We start from the raw sequence: 16,045 nt of genomic DNA on the forward strand, positions 1-16,045 counted from the left end.
GGATCTATTCAGGTCCTCTGCCCATTTTTTAACTGGATTGTGTGTCTTTTTGGCGTTGAGGTATATACAAGGTCTTTATAAATGGATGTTAACCCTTATTGGACGAACTATCGGGAGGAACACTTTGTAAAGTATCTGAGTGTCTAATCACTATGCTGTACACCTGCAACTAATATAAAATAATACTGAATGTAAACTGTAATTGAAAAATAAAAAATAAATAGAAAAGCCTCAAATTCAGTTTAGATATTATGGCCAAATGAATTATACATAGTTATTGCTTTGTGTGTTATTTCAAATGATTAATTTGTTAAGCGTATGCATTCCAATTATACCACAGTTTTGGAACTCTGGTTTTGCTCTTCCTTCATGTTAAATATACCACTGGAAGCTTAACATTGTGGAAGTAGCCTAGATTTTCCTTGGCCGCTGGGAGGCACTGTCCCACACCTATCTGATTGTTTAAACTACGTGGTAAATTACTGCACAACTATGGAGTATAAACTTGGGCTCAGGTCTCCTAATTATTGATCAGAAGATCATCTGAAAGAACAACTGAGAGAGGATGTTTTGAAGAATATGCAGTCCCTCCAGTCCGATGACATCAGAGGTACACACAATGGGCCCATTAGACACTCAGTCCTCCACCTTTCTGGCTGGAATAGTTCTGGGCAAATAGCATGAACGTGCTTTGGTGTGATGCCATCCAACTTGCCTGAGGGCCATCATCACACACAGGTCCGTCCGACTCACTGTGGCCAATGTCCGGTGAAATCCCATCACAAACTGTGCTCATTAGGAATTGTGCAGACAAGTTTTGATCTGAGAACTAAGAATAGTTGTATTATACTTCTCCTGAACAATGAGTTTAATTTTATCTTATCATGTTGTCCAATTGCTCAGCTGGCCAGGTTTGCATTTTGTTACTTAAGCTGAAAAACACAATAAACCTGAAGATACGAGTAGAAACAAATTTGAGGTAAAAGTTGATTCTTTGAAAAAACTGAATAAAGTGACAAACCCTGTGCCAAGATCGTTTACTTTTGCCTTCTTCGTTTCTTTATCAATATTAGCAACAAAAAGACAGTAAAAAGGTGACAAGGATATTAAGAAACTTGTTGCCCATGCATTTGAAAACCTAGCTAAAATGGACAATCACTGGAGTGATGTTATTAACAAAATTGGCTCAAGAAGAAACAAGAAAAACTATAAAAGACTTAAAAACAGAAGTGGGTCTTACCATAGGGAAAAGCCTAAGAACACCCACTTTTATTGGTTTGTTTTAATTATGGAACAAATGGTTCTGGTTTTACTTAATACCAGTCCAGAGTACAAGAAAGAGGAGACACTGTCCAATTTTGTATGAGATTACCATAAGCTTGAAATCAGGCCTAAAAAGAGGCCTATGAAAGAGAAAAATTATAGCCAATCTCTTTAATGAACATAGATGGAAAATTTCTAAACAGAGTATTAGCCAGGTGAGCCCTGGCCTATGTGGCTTGGTTAGTTGGAGCATCATCCTGTAAGCTGAAAGGTTGCCAGTTCAATCCCTGGTCAGGGCACATGCCTGGGTTGCGGTTCAGTCCCCAGTCAGAGTGCCTGCAAGAGCTAACTGTTTTTCTCTCACATCGATGCTCCTCTTCCTCTCACCCTCCCTCCTTTCCCGTCTCTCTAAAATCAATAAGCATGTCCTCGGGTGAGGATTAAAAATAAGAATAAACTCCTTTTAAAAAAAGTCTTAGCCCATTGAATACAATAACTTGTAGGAGTGACTGTGACTTGGTTTATCCCATGAGATCACTCTGATTCCTGCTCTCGCCAACAAACACCCTGAACACGAGTGTGTTCAGCCAGGAAGTTTTGTTCGAACACTCAGTGGTCTTTTATCCCCTAGTGACCTCTTGTGGCTAATGGACAGCATTCATTGCTGGAGAACCTGCCTCCTGAATGTTCATCCTTAGGCTGCAGAAAATGGGCCCCAGGGGAACCAGGAAATGGGACTTGGCTCTGTTCCACACACACACTGGCATCCTCGGAAGTCAGTGTGGACAAGGGCATCATTCCAACATGTGTCATCTCTAAGACAAGCGGAGGAAGTATATAAGAAAGCCAGATTTTCTGTTTCTTAAACTTACCTTTCATATCTTTTTTCCCTTCCTTCCTTTCTTCCTTCTCTTCTTCCTCCCTTCTCTTCTTCCTTCGGTCTTTCCTTTTCCCCCTCTTTCCCTCCTTCCTCTCTTTTCTTCATTAATTTAGGTGAGGAGAAGATACTGTAACGAAACATCAGTCCAACTGGAAGAATGATTAGTAGAGGCAGAACAAGCCTGCTGGTATAAAAGTGCATACGGGTGCTCACTGCAGTGCTGGTCGAAACAGGAAATGTTCAACAATATACAAACCCATCAGTAGGAGATGTTTCAAGTGATTGTATGACAGTCATACAATGGAACCCTTAAAGGCATTAAACTGTGCATATGTGCCATACACACAAAGGCACAGAGGCTTAAGGCGGGGTGGATAAAGACACCAAGTTATGTCACAACTTGTATGATATCCTGTTTTGTAACATTGGGCTTGTGTTTCCACGAAAAGAGAAAGCCACCAAAATATTAACAAGGGTGGTTATATCTGAGTGGTAGTATTAGGGTATTTTTTTTTCAATTTTATTTACACTTTTTTGTATTGCAGGGATTCCCAACTTAGACAGCATATTAAAAACCTGAATGCTCATCCCTCTCTAGAGCAGTGAAGTCAAAACCACTGAGATGAGGGCCAGGCGATTCCAATAGCCAATCAAATTTGAGAAGCAGCATTGCATTGTCTGACCCTTTCACAGTCAGTGATCATGTTTACAAAACAGAAGGGGAGTGGCAGGTGTTGCCAATTTATGTGTAGTGTTTGTGCGCAGATGTACACACACGCTATGGCAGACAATCAGACTACGACACGCTGCAAAAGTCCATGGAATCTAAAGTCAGAAAAAACCCAGCTTAGATTTCTCACTCGACTGCATCCTGGCTGCGTGACCTTGGACAATGCACTTCAGCTGTTTGAAGGTCAGTTTTCTCATCCAGTAGAGGCAGACACCAATATCTACCCCCAACAGACCTGTGAGAATTAAATGAAAAATTGCATGTGAAGGGCCAAGTAAGTGACGAAGGAAAAACAAACAGAAAGAAAGGAGGAGAAATAACTGGACATTATAAGATAAAATGTGGTCGTCCCAGGAAGGTTAACATGGTTTGTTTCTCACAGATGCTTTCACTTGTTGCGTGGGTCACCGGTCAGCAGTGATCACGGAACTCTGCAGATGGCTCGACAAAAAACATGCGCGAGAAAAAACATGCACAGAGACAAACTAGTTTCTGTGGAGAAGTAGGGACGAAAAGGCCACCCCTTCTAGTGAGGAGCGCCCCAATTCACTGTCCATACCTGCTTTTATTGGGCTCATTTTGCATAATAATTCTGGTAAAGTACAGTACTTATCAGGGGGAAGTAAGGAACTATAGAAAACAAGGAACTCTGCTGGTCTATTGAGTCGGGAGTCAAAGAGCTGTAAGACTTTGAGGAACCAACTTCCTCCTTGGACCCCTCTCATTCAACTGAGAGCATTCTAAACAAAGAAGGTTTCACAGTAATTTACATGTTCTTTCTTAGGCCTGATCACCCGGGGAATCCGCCCTTTTCAGCACAGAGCTACACCACCCTGTCATTGTTTCAGGCTTAGCTGGAACAAGGGAACTAAGGCAATAAGGAGATTTTTCTCCCAGACGATGAGAACTCAGGCTATGTCAAAGCCGAGGAGCGAGGGTCCATCACCCCCTTTTGCTGCAGCCCCCCAAATCCTTCTTTTGGGGGGCCTCCCAAAGTGATCGTGCCTGTCTTAGGTCGTTCCCCCCATGGGGAATCTTACCCGTCTTTGGCTAACCGACCAAGCTTTTTGGGGTTCAGTTATGAATAAAGCAGCAGAAGCAGCATTCCTGCCACGGAGATAAGCTTTTGTCTTCTTGCTGGCTTACGGTTCCAAGGGCGTTCCCTTAGCCTTAGCCTAGGCGGGGGTTTCAGCTTCTAATACCAGTCAGGGTGGTTCCCAAGATTCACTTCTCCGACAAACGCCCTTGCTGATGACCGACTGGGTTCCAGGCACTGCTACTTAGGCTGGAGAAGACCTAACCGTAGTCTTTGTACCTGTACGGGAGGCAAAACTTTGTCCTCTTAAGGTCTCCAGCTGGGCCTGAGAATTAAATCAACGTACAACATTAGCAGGAGAAAAATACAAATTTTTACATGCACGTGGGAGGCCGGCCCCACAGGAAAGTGAAAACCCGAAGACCCACACATACACAGAGTTGGCCAGAAGCAATAAATTGTGAAGCATGATAAGACAAAGGGACTGGGGTTAGGACAGTTAACGGAAAAGTGACTGGGATGATAAAGGTTAGTTTAACAGGGTTTGTTTATACAGATGACTCGAAGCCTCATCTTCCGCTCTGGAGATAAGAAGTTTTCTTTCTTCCTGGTCTGGGGGTGCATCTATCACATGGGAGTTTCATCCCTTGCTTTCAGGAATAAAAAGGAAGGTCAGAGTGCCCTTTGTTCCATCTGCTGTTTTTTGGGTGCCTTTGACTCAAAATTAAAGTGGTGTTCAGAGGGGGTGATATATTCTGGTTTCTTTCTGGATCTCACAGGCAGGGGAGAGCTGGGCTGTGACAGAGCATAGAATGTGATAAGTACTGTAAGGGAGGTAGGCTCTAGCAAGGGTGTCCAACCTCTTGGTGTCTCTGGGCCACACTGGAAGAGGAAATGTTGTCTTGGGGCTCATATTAAATACACAAACACTAACAAAAGCTGATAAGCAAAAACAAAGGTTTTAAGTACCTTTACGATTTTGTGTTGGGCCGTCTTCATAGCCATCCTGGGCGGAGGGTTGCACACCCTGCGGAAGTAGTGCCTCTCCAAAACCTCTTCTTAAGAAGGGAAGTGAGGTCCCAGTTAAGCCTGTCTGGAGCCCAGAATGGGGAAGTGCAGGCCACATGCTCTGTCCACTAGGGGGAGCTCAAGGCTTTTCCTCAGATATCTGAAAAGAATTAGGTAGTATTTCTGGGGAGGACACAGCTTAAATTGAACTGAGTTAAGATAAATGCCCCCCCCCCCCCCGCCCTGTCTCTTGGTGTTGGGGGTCTCCCTTTTTAGATGCTTCCTATTGAATTACTTCTCTCTTTGCTACTGTGCATCTGGTAGTGTAGGGGGACTTTGGGTCCTCCTCTCAGATGAAAAATTTGCTTCCTCCACTCAGAAGACTAATCAAGAACCAGAGTGAAGTTCCCAGTCAGGAAAATACTTCATCTAGGCACAAGTCACATGGTCTAGCCCAGCTCACAGGAATAGATGAGATCATGACTTGGGGATGACTTTTGCCATAACTGATCACTTGTACACATACTCTAGGGCATGGCCTTTGAAAGGAGGTGGCAGGGCAACAGGGTTCAGAAATTTGGGACCCAGGCATAAATACTTATCCAATTCACCACAACCAACACATATTTAAATCTTTTTATCTGTTTATTTATTGTTCATTATTATTGCATGACTACATGATTCGAGAGGACCTTGAATCTTGCAAAAACTTGATTTAGAAATTTTTCTAAAAGTTATTTGTTAGAGTAATCTGTATTGTAGCAACCTTTTATAGGCAGATTTTTCTTTGACTCTTAGATTGATTCCCTTCTTTTCATCTCGTATATTTTTATGCTCTGTTAATGCTTCCATTTGCTCACGCTTACATAAGGAAGCCTAAGATGATCTCTGAGGGCCTCACATAAAAAGTTAAGATGGAGTCTCAAAGTTTGTGTGACATCCAAACGAAGGGAAATATGGATAATTTTTTCCCCATTTCACTTGTATTTATTGTATAGAGCACAAGCAGAGAGCAGTTTTTGGACACCTTTCACAGTTCAATATGGAGTCCCTGTCAGCTGTGACAGTTATGTCAATCGCTATGTCAAGACTGAGGTAAGGGGTGTAACAGGAACACCCTTTGAAGGAACCCAGGACACCCCAAACCACAAACCTGGACACTTGGATAAGGACTCCATCCGGACACCCATTTGGAGTGTACCCTACATCCCTGGTGGGCTCCAAGGACTCAGAGCTCCGACCACCCAACACTCAGGCCTGGCTGTAGCACAGTCACGTTTGGAGCCCTGCCGGACCTTCACTCCACCGCCCGCCGCCCGCCTGGCTTAAGACTGACCCCTGCCTTTCCACTGGCGGATGCTGCCAGTGACTGGGAGTCATCGCCAGATGCTTGCTCTGCTCATCTGGGTGTAACCTGCGTGTGGCTCTGTCTGCTTATCGTGGAGGTCTGCTCCAATAGACCTAGCATGTGGAAAGACACAAACGTGTGAGTCACTACTTTCCGGGATGCTCCCTTGCTCACCACTTTTTTTTTTTGATATACAAAAGCTGTACATATTTAATGCCTACCACTTGATGAGTTTAGAGATAAGTATAAACCCATGAAACCATCATAATATATACCAAAAACATATTCATCACCTCCCAAAGTTCTTCCCACTCTCTTTCATCATTATTACATTTTGTGTGGGAAAATAACATTTAACATAAGACATTAGCAAATTTTAAGCTATACAATACAGCAGCAATTTTCAACCTTTTTCATCTTATGGCAAATATAAGCTAATTACTAAAATTCTGTGGCACACCACAAAATATATTTTTTGTCAATCTGACAAAAAGTGGGTGTAATTTTGATTCATTCATACCAGACAGCTATTGTTGTGTTGGCTGTTGTCATTTTTCTATTTGACGATCTAAGGGAAAAGAGGTTAGTGCCCTGGACTAACTAGTCAGGGATTGCATGTTTTAAAAATTCTTGCAGCACACCCCTTGAAAATCACTGCGATGCAGTATTGTTAACTATAGGCTCTGTGCTGTACAATGTATCTCTAGGACTTACTTATCTTATATAGCTGAAATTTGTGCAATTTGACTAATGCCCTTCAGTTTGCCCACTTCCATGAGCCCTTGGGAACCACCAGTCTACTCTCTACCTGTTTTAGATTCCTCATATAAGTAGTATTATGTAGTGTTTGTCTATGTTTAGCTTATTTCACTTAGCACAATGTACTCTAGATTCATCTTTGTTGTCAGAGGTGGCAGCATTTCCTTTTTATTTTGTAAAATATATTTACTTGATTATGCTATTACAGTTGTCCCATTTATTTCTCCCCTTTATTCCCCTCTGCCCTGTACTGCCCCCCACCATCATTCCCCCACCTTAGTTCATGTCCATGAGTCATGTATATAAATTCTTTGGCTTCTCCATTTCCCATAGTATTCTTAACTTCTCCTGTCTATTTTCTACCTACCAATTATGCTTCTTATTCCCTATACCTTTTCTGTCATTCTCTTGTCTCCCTCCCCACTGATAAGCCGCCATGTGATCTCTATTTCTGTGAACTATTCCTGTTCAAGTCGTTTGCTTAGTTCGTTTTTGTTTTTTTAGGTTTAGTTGTTGATAGTTGTGAGTTTGTTGTCATTTTACTGTTCATACATTTAATCATCTTCTTTTTCTTAGATAAGTCCCTTTAATATTTCACATAATAAGGGCTTAGTAATTATGAACTCCCTTAACTTTATCTTATCTGGAAAGTACTTTATCTGCCCTGCAATTCTAAATGATAGTTCTGTTGCATAAAGTAATCTTGGATGTAGGTTCTTTGCCTTTCATGACTTCAAATACTTCTTTCCAGCCCCTTCTTGCCTGTAAGATTTCTTTGAGAAATCAGCTGATAATCTTATGGGAACTCCTTTGTAGGTAACTCTCTCTTTTTCTCTCGCAGCTTTTAAGATTCTTTCCTTATCTTTAATCTTGGGTAACTTAATTGTGATGTGCCTTGGTGTGTTTCTTCTTGAAACCAACTTTTTTTGGACTCTCAGAGTGTCCTGCCCTTGCATGTCTATTTCCTTCACCACGTTGGAGAAGTTTTTCTTCATTACTTGTTCAAATAAGCTTTCAATTTCTTGCTCTTCATCTTCTCCTTCTGGCACCCCTATGATTTGGACGTTGGAACATTTAAAGTTGTCCCAGAGGTTCCTAAGCCTCTCCTCATTTTTTTGAATTCTTATTTTTTCATTCTGTTCTGGTTGAATGTTTATTTCTTCCTTCTGCTCCAAACTGTTAATTTGAGTCCTGGTTTCTTTCCCTTCACTGTTGGTTCCCTGTACACTTTCCTTTATTTCACTTTTAATAGCTTTCACTTTTTCCTTTATTTTGCAACCATTCTCAACCATTTCTGTGAGCATCCTGATTACCAGTGTTTTGAACTGTGCATCTCATAAGCTGGCTACCTCTTCATCACTTAGTTGTATTTTTTCTAGAACTTTGATCTGTTCTTTCATTTGGGCCATTTTTTTTTCAGCGTCCCTTTTACACAGTAAGGGGCAGAGCCTTAGGTGTCCACCAGGGCGGGGCAACCCATGTTGCTGGGTTGTGATGCTGTATGTGGGGAAGGGGTCTGAGAGGGAACAGTGCCACATGCTCCACTCTCTGCCGGATTTCAGTCAGTTCCCCTGCTACCCACAAGTAATTTGGGCCCTTCTGGTGCTGATTACTGGTTGGGTGTGTTTGTGTACATTCTAGGATCCTGTGGGTCTCTCCAACGAACTGTCCTGTGAGGCTGGGAGTTTCTCCCGCTGCTGACTCAACCTTCACAGGTGTTTTCAGTCAGAGGCTTTGAGGCTTTATTTCCCTGCGCTGGAGCCCTGGGTTGCATGGTCTGTCTCGCTCCCCAGTTGTTCCTCCTGGTTTATCTGCACACAAATGTGGAACTGCCCGCTCCGCCAGCCACCACCTCACCTGCCCTGAACCTCCAGCTGCTCCCTTGCAGTGAGTCCTGTCCACTGGCTGCCCATCTCCGCCCCTACTACCAGTTTGGATGAATGTTTCTTTTACTCCTTGGTTGTCAGACTTCCATACAGTTCGATTTCTTGGCAATTCTGATTATTTTTTGTTTTGAATTTGTTTTTGTCCTTCTTTTGGTTGTGCGAGGAGGCAAAATATGTCTGCCATGACTCCATCTTGGCCAGAAGTCCAATTTCCTCCTTTTTAAAGGCTGACTAATATTCCATGGTATAAATACAGCATATTTCCTTTATTCATCTGTTGATGGACATCTAGATTGCTTCCATGTCTTGACTACTGTGAATAATGCTGCAGTGAATGTGGGAGTGTGGATATTTCTTTGAGGTTCTGTTTTCAACTCCTGTGGAATTTGCTGAATCATATGGCAATTCTATTTTTATTTCTCTGAGGAAACTCCAAGTGTTTTCCATAGTAGCTGTACCAACAGTGTACAAGTGTCCCCTTTTCTCTGTACCTTCACCAGCATTTATCCTTGTCTTTTTTATATAATAACTATTTAACAGGTATGGGGTGATAGATATTTGTGGTTTTCATTTACACTTCCCTGGTGATTAGCGATGTTGAGCACTTTTTCATGTACCAGTTGGACATTTGTATGTTTTCGTCAGAAAATCATTTATTCATAACCTCTGCAGATTTTAAAAACTGGATTTTTTTCTATTGAATTATATGAGTTCCTTATGTGGTTTTGGATATTAACCCCTTGACAGGCATATGGCTTACTGACACATGATGATTGATCAGTTGCCAACTGAAGGTTGTGATTTAAGTACCAAGGCTCCCCATTTACCTGTGAGTTTTGAAATCACTCTGTTTTTTTTGGTTAAAATATTTAATTGCATAATTTGTTTGCACTCGATTTATTTCCCTTCTGAAATCTCAGCCTTGTGTTTTCTTTGTTACTTGTCAGTACCCAGTGAGTTGTTTTGAACAGAACCATTTCCCCTCCTTTAAGAGGAAGTTACCGCACAAGAACACCACGTTTTTCACAATAAACTTGTGAACAAAGAAAATAATAGGTAGAAATCTTCACTTGTTAACTAGTTATTCCCCTTTCCAATTTGAATTTTATTACCTGTACTTCCTTGAAACTGGCAACAAGAATCTTACTCTTTCCATGATGCTTCATGTTCGGTTGCTCAGCGATCCTGTTGTATCAGAAGGAAAATGGTATCTCGCCCTGGCTGGCATAGCTGTGTGGATTGAGTGCAGGCTGCAAACCAAAGTGTCGCAGGTTCGATTCCCAGCCAGGGTACATGCCTGGGTTGCAGGCTATAACCCCCAGCAACCGCACATTGATGTTTCTCTCTCTCTCTCTATCTCCTTCCCTTTCCACTCTAAAAATAAATAAATAAAAATCTTAAAAAAAAAAAAAAGAAATGGATGTCCTATAAAAAAAAAAAAAAAGAAAATGGCATCTCATGGGCCCCTAGAAATCTAACGAGCTAAGCCTCCCAAAGGCCTTTGACACTCAAAAACAATTCATCTGCTGCTGTATCTTTTCAAAAGGCTTTTATGACCTAGCCAAATGACTATACGGTTCAATAAATCTAATCTAAATAACATAAACACCTATATGTTGCTTCTACTTCTAAATATCATAGAAAGTGGGGAAAATATTAAAAATCTTGATGCCTTCCCCAGAGACAGGACAGTCACTGTTCACATTTTGCCTGTTCACCTACATCTTCCACCTGGCTAACCAGGCCCTCAGCTTGTTTGGGGGGTGGGCAGACAGCCCCTGAGGTCAAGGAAGATAGGCCCTCACCCAAGCCACAGCAAATGAATTGTGATCGGGCTTACCCCATTTCCCTGTGCCTGAGATTAAAATCCCTCAGGAGACAAAAGGAGAGGTCAGCAGGGAGACTTCCCGAAATTGGGGAGACGGGACCTTCGCTAGGAAAAAGCTTTCTACCTCCTTCCTTCCTTCCTGCTTTGGACACAGCTCTGTAAGGACTTGTATTTGAAGCTGCAGTTACCACGAGGTGGCGAAAGATGGCAGAAGAGAAGGACAGACAGGGTCTGAGTCCTTGATCACAAGGTTGGAACTGCCTTCTCCAGGCTTTCTATTAGAATATTAAACACCATTATCCTTGATGCTTTGGGGGACTGGCTGTTACTGGAGCAGCTGGATGTCCCTGAAGGCTACCATTGCTACAACCATCTCCTGCACTGAAACTAACCTGCAAAATGTACAGCGTACTGTCCTGACATACGAGAATGTTAAAAGGCACTCCAAGTATCTCTTTTAGAAAATAGAGTGATAGCATCATTTTTTCTTTTCATTCGAGCTGTCCCGCCTTGGCAAGCAAAATCAGAATTTTCCCTCCTTTGATATATAAACCAAACTATCCCATTTTCTTATTGGCAAGCGGTTAGAAACTATGAGCTCATGAATGCTTTCTAATCAGTTCAACATTACACTTGCGAAAAACTCAGGCCTTTCTTTTGTTGTTGGGCTGATCAGCTTCATTCATTCATACGGGGCAATGAATGAAGGTAAGGACTAAAGTAGCTGAAGCATTATGAACAGGGCTTGTGAAGTACAAAACATCCCACTGTTACGGAGCAGCAGCTTGCCCCACTTGCCTTTGAGCCAGGCTGAGGGCTTTGGCCAACACTGTTTCACTATGGACTGGTTAAAAACAACTAATTTTAAAACATAAGGATGAGTCTCTTCCGGCTTGGGGGTCCACGTGGAAACACTGCTGAGACTCGGCAGAAGAAATACTGTGGCCCTCAGTTAAGGATTTTTCAGAGTTCAAGGGAGGGTGCTCCTTCCCAAGCCGTGATTGGTGAGCTACAGGCACCCTGTGAGAAGGACAGGAGCTCCCTGACTCTGGTTCTGACTAGCAGTTGGTCATAAAGCCCATGAGCCTGAGCCGTGGTAAGAACCAGACTTGACACAAGAAACCCAAAGGCTGCAAGACTCTGAAAGGACAATGCACCAGCAAGAAAGCCTTAGGAATGAGACTCGCCTTGAAGGAGTGACGACAAATATGAGCCTCACAGTCTCTGCATTTGAGGATCACAGGCTTGTCTGCAGATGGGATGGATGGACAAAAAGCACTTTGGGTTTGGCCTTTCTTGATTCTTTACTGAGAACCATATGGCAAGTGGCTATCAACAAGCTGTGTCATCCTTGGGCAAGCAAAGTTCTCTGGAGGTCATTTTTTCCCCCAAATAAATGTTTTAAATTCAGTTTCAGAAAAAATGTCACATCTTTTTTTTCCTAATTTAGATTAGAAAACATGACATTAAGAGGCTCACGTTCCTGGAAATGCAATAAAGAGAAATAGCCTTTATAAAGTGCAAAGATAACGTTCTTGACCTTCCTCTTGTATCAAAAGCCATCCCTTCTTCCCAGAGCACCTGCTCTAAGAGCCAACATACCCTCCTTACCTCCCTCCAGCTGGGACAGGCTAATTCCCCATCCACCCCCACCTACTTCTGTAAGTAAATGTGTCAATCATTCCCTTTGTTAGTCGGAGGCTTCTTTCTTTGGGGAGCCATGTTGTCCTCTGCAAGAAGTCGCAGAGGAGTTGAGAAAGTTGGGGCAGCTTAGAGTTCTGGCACTTTGGGGCAAGTTATAGATGACAGCCTGTGACCCTGCCACCCCAAGACTTACCTCACTGTACTAACTCCTCCCCTAAATGCCAAGGTCCTAGAAGGAAGTGCTGAGGAAAGAAACTACAAGCCTAAAGAATCATTTAAAGAGTTTATTCTGAGCCAAGGGTTTGGGGGCCAGTCCCAGAAGTGAAATCTGAAATGGTTGAGTTAATAATCCAGAAAACAGCAGTTTTGCTGTTGATTGTATACATTAGAATCAGAGGAGAAGACATAAGAAAGGTTACATAAAATCCATTGGTGGCAGATTCAGAAGGGAGGAAATCTTTAGGATTGGGTAAAAAGTAAAATAGAGATATATACTTTTACATTGGTGAGTACAGGACAGTTAATATTTCACATACAGAGTTTACAACGGTATGTGGGTAAAAGATAATAATGAGGGATGTTGGAGTAGTCTCGCCCTGTTCCAGGGGCTGGAGAAGAGATCACTGTGACAGTTTAAGTATGTCATTCTGGATGCATGAAAGCAACGGGCAGAGCTTGTCACAGTAGAGATTCATCTATCTCATAGGCCTTAGGATGTGACTTCCTGCCATACCTTTCCTAGTTGGGATTTTTTTTTTTTGGATATAAAAATATCCATGTGGTTACTTTTAGTTATTGAAGGCTGTCAGGCTTGCCAAGGCAGCCCTTTCGTTTACAGAAGAAAGCACGTCTGTTCACTCACCTTGGCATCTCCAGCTCTCAGCACGGCACCAGTCACGTGGCAGGCACTCGGTAAGTGTAAAATGATACATGGGACGTGATGCCTGGTGCCTTCTGTACATCAAAAATGTTTGTCTAGAGGATTCCTGACATGCAATTGTGAATTTCAATGTTTTCCTTAGGGAGAGAATTAATGTTTAAGTGTGACAGTAAGGGGTTAATTTGGCTGAAAGTTTTCTTTCTCTGCTGTTAACTGGTAAAGTGACAGATAATGTGATTCTAATCTTTTCAAAGCATTTTGTTCAAATATGGAAGTGTGTTTCTGCCTATTATGGCATTTTAGGTAATAGCTCAGCTAGATTTTTTAAAAAAAGCTTAAGTCCCCTGAATATTGCTAATATGATTTAGGCATTTATTAAGACAGGGATAAACCACTAAATTTAGATTTATGTATGATTTGTTTGATGTAGTTCCTTGCAGAAAAACACACAAATTATGATTTTTCAATATGACAGACACACACTATTTTTTTAAATAACTTTTACATTTTATTTTTTTCTAAAGATTTTATGTATTTATTTTTAGAGAGAGGGGAAGGGAGGGAAAAAGAGAGGGAGAGAAACATCAGTGTGTGGTTGCTTCTCACCGCCTCCTACTGGGAACCTGGCCTGCAACCCAAGTGTATGCCCTGACTGGGAATCAAACTGGAGACCCCTGGTTTCCCAGTCTGGTGCTCAATCCACTGAGCTACACCAGCCAGGTCTTTTTAAATTTAGATGCTTATTTTATTTTGTACTTGTACAAATGAGAAAGACTACTCCATGTATAGATTCCAAGATGAAACCCTGCTTTCTTTATCATAAACCTCATTGGAGGGGGAGCTAGACAAAAGCCAAGCTTCTTTTGCTGAACCCCAGCTGACTATGGATTCAGCTGACTACGGATTCTGGATGTGTCAGAGCTGAAAAGGGTTGGGAAGGACAAGAGGAACTGCCCAAACACACTGCAAGAAGGAAATCTACACAGACTTGCTGACTTGTGTTTTAAAAGTATGGGCTGCTGAATACAAGTAACAGGTCCCAGGTCCCAGCAATGCCAAGACTTACATTGTTTTCCAGATAAAAACAAACTGGGGTGGGGCATGTTCTTTGTCTAACGTGTTGCCAGCACATGCGTTTTGCAGAGGACTCAACGTGTTCACAGTTAAACAAAGCAACACTAATAAAAATCAGGCACCAAACGTCATGTAACAGAAAAATGCTCTTTAAAACAGGTCCCTACTCTGCCCAGACAGTTTCTGTGAATGTCTACCTCTTATTATTTTTTTTAAAAAGATTTAATTTATTTTTATAGGGAAAGGGAGAAAGAGAGGAAGAGAAAAATCGATGTGAGAAACATCTATCGGTTGCCTCTCGCATGTCCCCTGACTGGGGGACCTGGCCCGCAACCCAGGCACGTGCTCTGACAAGGAATCTAGCTGGCCACCTGTTGCTTTGGCGGCTGATGCTCCACCAGGCCACAGCAGTAGTCAGGGCACCTCTTTGATTTGTTAAATCATATAAAAAAAATCATACAATGTTTTGCCAAAGGTCACCCCTAGCACTCAGAACTACACGGTCAGGTTTAAACTGTATCACCCACGTAACTTGAGCGGAGTTCACGGGTACAATGTGGTGATCATTCCTTCACTCTCCAGCTCCTCAACCCAGAAGTGCTAGAACAGGCTGTGATGCCAACCGTAGGTGGTGGTCACGTCCAGATGATTCCCAGGAAGATGCAGCTGCTGCAGCTGAAGGAGAAAACCCAGCCTTCCTCTGAGAGTAACACACAGGGCCCACCCCCACCCCCACCCCCACCCCCTGAGCACAAAACTACAATAACAACAAAGGAAAAAGGAGCCACGTGGGGATGTAGGAAGTTCGCACTTGCCATTCAATCTGGAATGCATGAAGAAAACTTCTTCTACAGGGTCAAATTGAAAATCGGAACCAACCTGTTCCTCACCTTTTTTTTTCCCGGTCCCATTTCTTTCTCCAGTACTCCTTTTGGTGGGCGGTTCTGTTAGACAGGATAAGGGTCTCAATGTCTTGCAGTTCTAAACGTTATTTCTTGAAAAATGTTAAAACACAGCACAGCATTTCCCAGATGCAGCAGTGAACAGGATGAACTGGTAGGAATTCAACAAATGAAAGTATCCAACTGCAGAAGAAATCAACATGTAATTGACCAAACAGTGTAGGTAAACACTGGCTAAGGCTCCCTTGGGGAAGGCGGGGGCTTGGGATATGAATCTCATCTCCTTTACTTGCTGCACTAAAGCCACTTGGCCACAGTGAAGTCTTACTCTTTTTTTAAAAAATCACTTTATTGTCATTCAATTACAGCTGTCTGCATTTTTCCCCACCCCAGCCAACCCCCCTGAAGTCTTACTCTTGAATAGAGCACCCCAAGTGGTGAACCACTTAAGCTCGGTAACAGTTCCGCTGTACATCTCTTTCCTTCCTTATCATTTCCTACTATGTGTCAGGTATCACTCTAGGATCTGGGGATGACTGACATAAAACACAGAAGACAGCCCTGATAGTGTGGACCTTATATTCTGTGGCTCCAGGAGATGGAGGTGAAAAAACCCGAAATAATGAATAAGGGAATTCCAGGTAATGACAGGAGCTGTGAAGGGACCCAAACTGGGTAATCTGATAAATGGGCCTGGGAATAGGAAAGGGGGAAGACTGCTTCAGATAAATGGGAAGTCTTTGGGGCAGGGGCGTTTTAAAACTGAGTTCAGGGAAAGGCCTCGCAGTTAAGAACTGATGAAGCAAG

The 16,045-nt window shown here is 42.5% G+C and overlaps 1 long non-coding RNA gene across 1 annotated transcript; it reads right to left on the reverse strand.

Annotated features, from left to right (window-relative positions):
* Positions 1–2,680: 2,680 nt before the first annotated feature.
* On the reverse strand, positions 2,681–4,238 carry LOC118499748. The gene is made up of 2 exons (XR_004902277.1): positions 4,102–4,238; positions 2,681–3,264 (listed from the first exon to the last, which is right to left on the reverse strand). It is a non-coding gene; the product is annotated as an uncharacterized LOC118499748 (long non-coding RNA).
* Between the last annotated feature and the right edge of the window lie 11,807 nt (positions 4,239–16,045).

Source organism: Phyllostomus discolor, chromosome 3 (assembly GCF_004126475.2).
Source record: "Phyllostomus discolor isolate MPI-MPIP mPhyDis1 chromosome 3, mPhyDis1.pri.v3, whole genome shotgun sequence".
Lineage (NCBI taxonomy): Eukaryota > Metazoa > Chordata > Mammalia > Chiroptera > Phyllostomidae > Phyllostomus > Phyllostomus discolor.